This window comes from Malania oleifera, chromosome 9, assembly GCF_029873635.1.
Source record: "Malania oleifera isolate guangnan ecotype guangnan chromosome 9, ASM2987363v1, whole genome shotgun sequence".
Lineage (NCBI taxonomy): Eukaryota > Viridiplantae > Streptophyta > Magnoliopsida > Santalales > Ximeniaceae > Malania > Malania oleifera.
Window position 1 is genome coordinate 24,039,543 of NC_080425.1, and position 6,854 is coordinate 24,046,396.

The window sequence follows — 6,854 nt, forward strand, 5'->3', positions numbered from 1 at the left end:
GATGAGTGAACCCATCCTTTTTGAGTGTTTTTGAGAGTATACCAGTTAGGTCGAGTCAAAGCGACAGTTCTTTAGGTGTCCACGGATATCCTGGGTGTAACGAGTCACACACATTACACGTGCTTCAAGATTTTTCCTATTTATACTTGAATTTATATGGCTACATTAACTCTGAATTGTGCTCGCTGGTTAATTTTACGTGAGTTTACTGTTCTTAATGGCTATATAATGATGAGATTTGCATGAATGACTTACTTCGGAGTTGCGTGAATTGGGTATGAATGAGTTTGTGTGTAATTTGGTAATATTCCTGTATGTGAAAGGGTATAGTTGTGTTGCCTGTGTATTCATTCATTGAAATTGATATGACACCACCCTAAATTGCATTCACGTTATTTGCTAGGGACTAGTAAAACTTTAGTTGGGGGGTGTGATTACGCGCTTAAATTGCATAATTAGGTGCTTTAATTCATGCATTGCAAATGATATTTTGTATTTAAATGCCTAATTACTCTCAATATTCTAACATTGTGTTCTATTTATAAAATTTGGGTTTTATTGAGTAATGTATGAAATTTTGGTGTTTTTTATTGCAGAGCAACTGTTGGAAGCTAAAAAACCGACGGTACTTTGCAATCTGTGCGTAACTCTCTCATCTAACCTCTGATTCAGATGATTCAAGATGCTGTAGAAAGATAAGAAAACAATATACAATTTTCTTGTTTTGTTTTTTGCAAAATACTGGCAGCATCAAGGCCGAAATCGGACGTGAAGTTAGCATACACCGTTTTATGGATTATTTCGACAATTCTTCATAATCTTGGCGTAACTTTCTCATACGAGCTCCGATCGAGACGATTCAAAATTCTAGGAAAATATGAAAAAGAGCTCTACATCTTTTTTATTTTAATCTTTGAGATTTACGAGCTATAAGAGGGCCTAAAGTGGGCTTGAAAAAGGAGGGCAGTTCTTGTACCTTTGAAAAAAAAAATCAAAAAATGAGATGTGACCCAGCCATGCAGCCGGGTCATCTCAGAAGGGCAGTGTGCGCTAGGTACATAGAAAGGAAAGACAAAAGAATGGAAAGAAAAAAAAGAAAGGAAACAAAAGCAAAGAAAGAAAGGACAAAAGGAAAGTAAGGATTGAAAAAGGAAAAGATGAGGGTTTCCTTGGGAGAGTGCCGTGTGCAAGAAGACAGGAGGAGAGAGCAGCGTGCGCTGGGGGCTGGAGAGGAAGGCTGCATCATAGGAGAAAAAAAGAATTTATTTTTTTTTTGGGAGAAACAGAAGGGAGGCCAAACCACATAAAGTTTTTTGGAAAAATTATTTTTTGGGAGCTTTCTTGTGGTTTTCTTTTGGGGGTGCTGCGAAGATACACACACAGCCAGCAAAGGAGAGTTGAAAGCACGCAAAAATAATATCTTTTCAGAATCGGAAGGCGGCGAACAACGGCGGTGTTCGGGGTGTTCGTGACGCGCGACGGTGGTGCGGCGAGTGTTGATCTTTCCCGTACGCTCCAAATTGAAGAAAATATGGTGAAATCTGTTATGTTGGATTTAATTTTCGGAATGAACTAAATTTTTGAATTCTAGGAAAACGATGTAGCCAGTTTCGAACTATGCTTGCTCTTTGATGCTAATCTGAAGTAGTTTTCATTAATGTTTGTTTGAGTTATTCTGTGCCTAATGCCTTTAATTAACTGGCCATTAATTAAATGATTTTAGTCTTGTGATTTGCTACCGAAAGGGGGGATTATAGGATAGATCTTGGATAATTCAGCGTAGGTAAATATAGAGATCGAAAGACTTGTATGAACCTACGTAGCATTAAAAATCGAGGGTCTTACTACGTTCTTGCGTTATTAATTTGCATACTCTTATGTTAAATAATAAACAAGAATAGGTTCCGATTGACTATCGAAAGAGGCTTTTGGAAAAATTGACGATTTGCTAACAAACAGAGAAAACGAAGTTAAACTAGCTAAATGAGTAAAGCATAGTGAGAAACTAGGTGAAATCAGTTTCCTAGAAGTTTTCACCATCATCAATTTGACACGCGGTATCCAATTTTAAATTCTCCTGAATAGTTTATTTAAAGTAGCTTTGTTTAAATTTTGCAGTCTAAAATTATTAATTTTTCTAAATAAAATCAAGGTTAGTAAAATTTCGGTACTTGGTAAAATTAAGACATCAATCCCTGAGGACGATACTCTACACATTATTATATTATAAAACTACAATACTGTGCACTTGCAGTTTGCACCGGTCAATGGCTTGAGAATATAGGTATAGTAAAGAAACATGTTTTACAGTATTTTCAGGATATGATTTATAGAATATACAGCCAGTGGTTATGTTTTATGGTAATTATAGAGTACCATGATTATACAGTTTTCAGTACCATGATTATACAGTTATCAGTACCATGATCTACAAATTACAGTTCAATTCAGAAATACAGATGATACAATTACAGTTATTACAGTGTCATGATTATTACAGTTATTACAGAATCATGGTAAAACAGCTAGTTATATATAGAAATATATTATATAGTATCAGACCCTGTTGAACCATACAGTCACAGAGCATGGTACTGTAGTTACATACAGTTTACAGAGTGCAACCACCTATTCTGATAATACGTGGTAGTAGGTCGATCGTATAGTACCTTGACGTGGACAGACTCCTCATCAGATATGGGTTGAGGAGGGCAAATATGACCGAGGGAGTATAGTGGTTTACCCTGGTCAGCTAGTAGGGCAGATCCCGCCTATGGGCCGCACAACCCTATCATGAGGGGTTAAATCATGACACACAGTTATCCACAGGGAAGTTTTCAGCTATTATTATGCATATACAAATTTGCAGAGATAGAGAATATACTTTTGTACATTAGAAGTATTTTGACTAGTAACCTAAAATTTCATATATGTTAAGCAATATGGAATTGGTGATGGTTTCTGTTAACTGTATATTATCCATAGATCTAGTTATACATGATTATATAAAAACAGAGTTTCATAGTATTGTAACTCATTTGTCACACACTAGTAATAGCATATTTCGTCTTACTGAGTGTTGGCTCATCCCAATTACTTTAACATTTTTTAGGTGATCCAGGTAGGCGAGCAGATCAAGCTCGCAAATAGAAGAGCTAATAGTCTGCCCTTTTTGAGGGTGAGTGTTTTTGGGGTTCAATTTTGTTACTCCTAGTATTAGTAACATTAGTTCTTAAGAGTACAGTGAAATATGTAATATTTGTGGAATATTTAGACACTCTAGTATTGAATAATTATATATGGTTATGTTTCTTTGACTTCCACTTCTCACTGCTTAGATTGATGATTGGGTTTAATTTAGTATGGTATCAGAGCATATTAAATGTCATAATATTAAAAAAAAAAACCATTTAAATAGCAGGTCGTTACAGCTTGTCCCCCATGCTTGTGTGAGAGTTGTGAGTGTGTTTAATGTGTTGTCCCCTCATGCTAGACTTTATATCCTTTTCATTGTAAGTCTAATTAGTTATGTTTGAATATTGAAGAAAATTTCCATTGCTAAAGCTTGAAGCTTTGCCCAATCTTTTGATTGCATAGTGTGAGGCTACATCGTTCTCTCTGGAGATCACGTGGTGAGAAACCACCCTATCCAGCACAACCATCATCCCCTCACTCCCCTCTAAACACCCACACTACCACTTTTATCTGCACACAACATATCCACTTCCATCATTTTGTTTCAAAGCTTGATTGAAGGACTTCCGACATGATTTAAGCTCGTGTTGAACAACATCAAGTCATCCGATGATTTTCTTGGATAAGCTTGTTACTTTTATTAAGCCCATGTTGAGTGTAAACCCTTGCTTGAAGCTCAGTAGCCCTTATTAAAACAAACCCTTGAATCCTTGAATTTCCTTAAAATCTCGTGTTTGTTCAGGCGATTGAAGGCATAGGTCCAGTTGACTGAACTACTATTGCTAGTTCAGCAATTCAATTTCTAAAATCTTCATGCGACTGGGCCCTGAGTTCAGGTGACTGAAGTGCACTTGAACCTTTAGTTTTCAATATTATTATCACTTGCTAATATCAATTATGGGGAATATTGATTTGTCAATGTAGAACTTATATTTTTGAATTTTGATAGCATCTTTTCCACATAAAACTTGATTCCTTGATAGAGGAACAATTAAGACTTAATTTCTAGACAAATCATACACCTTTTCAAAAACCTTGCAACATGCACAACATAATTTATGATTTTTACGTTTGGTTGATTGAATTCTTAAATTAAAGTCTTTAGGTGTATGTGCTTGCTTGAGGGTTATTCGTAGGATTAGGCCAACCATACTCGTCTTACATCATCTTGGTATCAGAGCCTAGTCCAGATTAGGCAAACCTTCAAAGTCACTTTTTCCCTTGGCCAAATTGGCCTTCCCAAAAAAAATCCCCTCAAAACTGCGACACCCCTTGCCCAAAAATTTCGTAGCCGTGAGCCCTTTTTCCTTTGTGTTTGTTGTGTTTTGATGGCGACCTAAGCTAGGAATCATTATAATAGTCATAGGAATGATATGGACCATGACACACTATTAGATGACTTGCAAGACCAAGTCCATGATTTAACCTAAGACTTGACCAATGTGCTTGCAAGAATTGAGAAGTTGAAAGCTAGTATAGCGCCTAACCCGCTATAAGAAAACCTGGGACAGCCCCTTGAGGTTGAAAATGAGCTTGCTTCCCATCACTCTAAGGAGCAAAACCACCCTCCAAGAGAGAGAACAATACCATAAGAATGACCTCCTATTCCTCCCCCACAAAGACCAAATGCTCCGAGAAGGTTCCAACGCCATGACCCTTATGTTCTAAACTAGAATGACTAGGATTATGATGAAGAGGATTTTCCACCAAGGAGATCATATGGTAGGGAAAATCATAATCTAGATGTAGATGTGATGAAAAGAGTGAAAATTGAAGCCCTTGCATATGATGGTCAAATGGACCCAAAATTTTTTTAGGATTGGTTGGCCGAAATGGATTCATGTTTTGATTGGTATAAGATGAATGACCCACATCGTGTGAGACTTTCAAAAATGAGGTTAACCGGGTAAGCAAAGCTTCATTGGGTGAATGTTGAAAGACAAGAAGCACGCCTTGGTCATAGGCCTATAGTGTAGTAACCCGGATAATTATGGGAATTAAATAATAAAGAAAATAGAGGGAAAGGAAATTTTAAAGGGGAACGTTCGTCGATGAACAGTCTTCTTGGGCTCATCGATGTGAACGCATGTCTCTTCAATGAGAGTTTACCGAGGAGCTTTTTTCGGGGCCGGAAACTTGTCGACGAGGGTTAGGTATTCATCGATGAACTCCCTTCTTGGACTCGTCGATGAGGTGACGGGGCTCGTCGACGAGGTGACGTGGCTCGTCAACGAGGCCACGTGGCAAGAGGACTATAAATAGCCGAAAATGACATTTCAGCGGAGAAAATCATTTCCTCTCAGTTCTCTCTCTCTCTCTTGCTCGGCCCTCCCACCGTCTCTCGACGTTTTTGGCTCTATTTCTCCCCATTTTGACTATTAGAAGCTGCCACGTTGATCCTGGGGAGATTCTCTACAAGTCAGTTAGAGTAGATTGTTGGTTTGAGCAATTTGGGCACCATCCCAAAATCAAGGTAAGTAGATTATTTAGCTATTTTTCAGTATTAGCAGGCTTATTTGAGTTTAGATTTTGTATTATATAAGAATCTACTGGAGTTTTGTGGAATAAAATTAGGGTATTATATTTCAAGGATAGGGTGTTTTGGGACCCTGCAGGCATGTTCTGAGGACCCCAGTGGATATTCTTCCAGGAGCCCAGATAAATTATATTTTAGAAAATTATGAGTATGAAGGTTCGAGAAATTTAGTTGATTTATTGAAAATAGGATTATATGCATTATTTCAAGATTTTGGGGATAATACGTCGTGAGCGTGAGAATAGAGTTGGAAGCGAGCCTCCCAACCAATTAGGTAAGGGAAATATGCTATGCTAGAAATGTTAGAATATTTATTTATAAATTATATGTTTTCTAGATTAATATTCAGATCATAAATTATTTGTATATCAGAAAATAGAGTAGCAGTATATGAGATATTGATGTAGTTGTGTGGCATGAGACAGTATTTGACCAATACATGAAATATACGGTTTCCAGATTATTATGTTTATAGTTCCTAAATAGAAATATGTGTTACGAGACTTTAATAAATCGGTACAAAAAAATACAGTTTTCAGATTGATATGATTTATATTATTATACAGAGAAATGTATTATCAGATTTTACAAGAATATAAATTACAGTGTTTATACAGATAGATATTTTACAGCATATGTAGATTACCATGATTTTCCAAAATCCTAAAACCATAACACTATGTTATTACAATTTATACAACTCAGATGATACAACATTTTCATATTAGTTTCCAGTGTTATGGTTATTTTCCATAACACTATGGTATTACAGTTTACACAGTACAGATATTACAGTATATTCAGGATTAGCTTCTAGTGTTATGGCTATTTTTGAATTGTGATGAAACAACAATATAATTATGTATATCAATATTATATAGTATCACACCCTAATGAATCAGTTCAATAAGTATTCAGTTATTAGAGCACGATACCATTGCTATTACAAGATCAGAGTGCAACCACACATCTTAAATAGTGTGTGGAAGATTTTCGTCAACCGTGCCTAGAGGGATTGCAGACTCCCCAGAAGACTGGGTGGAGGCGACTGGTTCAACGAGGTAGTTACCAGTTCCGTGCATAGGAGAGGTTGCAGTTTGGCCGGGTTGAGGGTTGGTAGAGT